The 4212-nt window shown below is 36.0% G+C and overlaps 1 non-coding gene across 1 annotated transcript; it reads left to right on the top strand.

The window, feature by feature from the left end:
- The first annotated feature begins 1789 nt into the window (after window positions 1-1789).
- On the top strand, window positions 1790-1896 carry LOC131179709 (small nucleolar RNA R71). The gene has a single exon (XR_009148596.1). It is a non-coding gene; the product is annotated as a small nucleolar RNA R71 (small nucleolar RNA).
- Window positions 1897-4212: the final 2316 nt, after the last annotated feature.

Below are 4212 nucleotides of genomic sequence, written 5' to 3' on the forward strand. Positions count from 1 at the left end.
CCAAACCTATTTAATTAATCAATTATACTCTTTAATTAATTAATTAAATGATATTTAATTTCGTGATGTGTGTGGCTTACTAGGCTCATCACTAATTGGCAATGAGACATGATATCAACTCTTAATATCATCAGAACTCTTTCTTACCATAAATGATTTCTCTAAATCATTTTATGCACCTTATAGACCATGGTTAACACCTAGCATAGCATGCCATGGCCACTTAATCAGTAATAAGGTTTACCTTAAATGAACTTATAATCATATATTACTATGCACTAGAATCTCTCTGTTACAAAATCCCAATTCAAGCTGGAGTCATGGTTTATGTCAAACCCCATTTGCTATGAATATTATGTTCTCTTTTAATTCCAGTTCTTGATTAAAAAGATTTTCTCATCAGAAACTCTTTTCTAATTAAATCTATCTGTCTTGGCCAGGAACTTGAAACATCAAGAAGAATTAAATAAACATAGGATTTTATCCCTATTTACTTAGAGGAACAGATTCCATCTTGATCAACACCTACCTCCATATATAACTAGTAGGAGCCAATACATGCCCATATACCCATACACAGTACAAGTATGAAAGCAGTATCAAACTCAAACCACCTATATACAAAATAACTGTGCTATCTCAGGTCTAAAGATTATATGCACTGATATGATTTATGACAATACATTGACAAGAGTAAACTCCATGTGCTTGTCATAAGTGTCACTGTTTCGACCTACTTATCATGTATAAGTGCCTATCATGTTTGTCATATGGCATGAGACTCACCAATCCATCTTATTTATATCTCATATATATAACTTGGGAGCAAACATGAATACAATCTTACTGGATAAGTTATGTCCTTATTGTGAAGTATCCTCGATTGTGAACCTATTTATGATACTTTGTGCTAGAAATACTGTAACTCATATTCTTAACAACTCATATTCTTAACAACTTAAGAATAGAATTTCTAACAAAATATCATTGGACCTTTTCTATTAGACATAAATATATTATGTAAATGGAAAAGTGAAAATGCCTTTTATTAATAAAAGATGTATAAGATACATACTAAATGATATGCTCTAGTGCATATTACTAACGAGTAGCAAGTTGGTCCACTCTGGAAGTTAGTTTTTTAATCAATTCATTTTGTTTTTGTTGACATGCTAGGAATCCTTCCATCATGGTTTCCATGGTCATTTTTAGTTCAGGTTGTTGAGGTTGGAGTGGTAGTGATGGCTATGTAAAGTTTTGACCTCTGTTCTGAAATCCAGGGGGTGCTGGTGGTTTGTACCCTTGTTGATTGTTTAATCGCTAGTTCTATTGATTGGACCATAGGAAATTTGGGTGGTTTCTCCATCCAGGGTTGTAAGTATTTGAATATGGATTGTTGGGCTGCCTCTGGTTGAAGTTTCCTCCATTATTCACATAGTTCATCTATTCTGTGGAGGGTTCATTGAAATTGCTGTATTCTGAACTCATGTATCCTCCTCCATAACTGTCCTCATGTTGACTGTTTGTACCAACTGCGTTGGCTTGCATTCTTTCTAGTCTCTTGGTGAGCTAATCAAATTGAGCATTTATCATGCTTAGGGCGTCTACTTCCAGGACACCTGAAGTTCTCCTTGCATTTCCTCTTTCATTTAACCACTCATAATTATGGTAGTCAAGTGCTTGTGTCACTGTTTTCTCCATTAGATCACCCTCTGCAGCTGAATCAATTGTGCTCCTTGTAGAGGGTAGTAATCCATTATAGAAATTTTGCACTAATAGCCAATCTTCTATGCCATGGTGTGGACATTCCCTCTACAGGTCTTTATATCTTTCCCATGCATCATAGAGTGATTCTCTTTCCTTTTGTCTGAAGGTGTTGAGCTCAAGCCTTAGTTTTGCAGTCTTTACAGGTGGAAAAAACCTTGCTAGAAAAGCTTGAGAGAGGTTTTCCCAAGTGGTGAATGTTCCAGCCGATTGAGAAAGTAACCACTTCCTTGCTCTATCCCAGAGGGAGAATGGGAATGCTCTAAGTCTTATTGCTTGATTAGACACTCCATTCATCTTAAATGTGTCAATAGGGCAAGAAAGCACTGGAGGTGATAGTGTGGGTCTTCTGTTGGTGAACCTGCAAACTGGGTTTGTTGAATCATTTGGAGCCATGCTGGTTTTAATTCAAAGTTGTTAGCTTCCACTGTAGGTCTAGTGACATTAGCTGAAATCCTTGGATAGATGGAGCTCCATAATCTGTCAAGAGTCTTGGTCTATCATTATTATCAGCCATGGATGGAATTTCAGGATCTCCTTGATCGTGCTCTTAATGTTTCCTTTCCCTCCTGATGGCTCTTAGAGTTCTATCTATCTCTGAATCACAGTCCAAAATTTCTTCTTCTAGCCTCGTTCTAGTCATACACCAGATCAGGCACCTGAGAGAAAAGAAGAGAAATACAACTAGTAAAATAAAATTAGATACTAAATATAATTGCTTAAATCAGCTAAATTGCCTATCGCTTGATATTACTAAAACCAAAAATCCCCAGCAACGGCGCCAAAAACTTGTTTCGCTGGTTTTACAATCTTGCAAGTGCACGGATCGCTAACAAGTAATAAAGTGATGAGTAGAGTATCATTCCCATGAGGAATTTGATTAGCAAGTACCAATCTACATAGTAATTTTGACTTTTTAGGCTATCGAATACTTAGGGAATGAAGTTTGTTAACCTTAAACACTATAATGGCAAACTTAAAACTAACTGATTTATTTGAAACAATTTCGGAATTAGGATTTCACACTTGAATCTTACTAGGGATGTTATCTCATTTATTTACTGAATTGAGGATCATTTTCCTCGATGGAAATCAGTCCTAAGTTATCCTAAATCCTCTCTCAAGGCACCTAGGGTGTATTCTAATTAATTCAAACCCAACTTTCGTGGTGATCAAATTAATTAAAATACTTTAAGATTTTTGACCAATTTTGAAGTTCCACAAAGGTATCAGCCTATGTCAAGGTCAGAATTCCTAGGTTCAAGATCTTGATTTTCTAATATTAATCTTCACCTTTCTGTTCTTCAATTAACATCTATAATCATGGCTAAGTGGGTACTAGCACGTAGCATGTATTAAGATCACAAGAAATTAAATCAAGGAACGAATCTCAAATCCAATAAACAAAACTTAGTGTTCATCCATAATAATAATTACAAGCATTACTCTCCTAAATCCAAAATAAGAAAACTACTCACTCATGGTGAGTTCAGCAAACATCATGATAAAAAGTAAAAAAAGTAAAAATAAAATCATGTAGAAGAAATAAAACAATAGAAATCTGTCCAGGGAGATGAAATGAAGGAACTGAAGAGAGTTTGCAGATTTGATCTTGTGGAGCTTCAGCTAGAGAACTCCCCTTGATATTGATATTCTTCTCCTCAAGACGGCTGGAGAGAGTGCAGAATGTGAGTTTCTCTAAAACTCCTAAAAGCGCTGTCGAAAGATAAAAGAGAGAGAGCTAGCCCCCTTTTCTGATGTTTTCTCTTCTATTTATAATGGTTGCTCTAGGGTTAGATTTTTTTTTAGTCCAAAAAGCTTTAGGAGTCCCATTTGAATCAGAAAACAAAAGCGAAAATTTGAGTTATAAAACTGGCTACTGCATAATACACAACCCGTGTGTCACTACATGGTCCAAGGCCGTGTAACTTGCTGGAGTGGAACTGCAGAGTCTTGCATTGGCACAGAGAGTTACACAAGTCTGCACTAACTACATAGGCCTGGTTACATAGGCCGTGTACTATTGTTCCCATAAGGTTCTTCAAGCTTGCGCCCAGCAGATGAAGGAGCGGAAGCATGAAAAACACAAGTTTAGATCATTGAAATTCAAAATTTTTCTTCCAGGGTCACATGCATCATACAAGATTTATTTTTATCTATTTGATTTCAATGATAAATAGCATATTAAAACTCTTTTAATATTTTTATGGATCTACATTTGCCATTTAAGATTTTAGAATTAACAGATTAATTCATTAGAACCCTAGATTAGATCAAGAACAAGTGCACTAACCTGTTTGATGCACTGCAGTGTGTTTGGCACCTTTGGGATGTGCCTAGGACACCGGATGTTGTCCCTCTAGCTTGTCCACACTAAGATCACCAGTGGCAGCCCCTTGAATAGCTTCTAAAACTTTTCCAATCAATTAGAAAATCAGGTTTTGCCTT

This window comes from Hevea brasiliensis, chromosome 4, assembly GCF_030052815.1.
Source record: "Hevea brasiliensis isolate MT/VB/25A 57/8 chromosome 4, ASM3005281v1, whole genome shotgun sequence".
In the NCBI taxonomy this organism is placed as follows: Eukaryota; Viridiplantae; Streptophyta; class Magnoliopsida; order Malpighiales; family Euphorbiaceae; genus Hevea; species Hevea brasiliensis.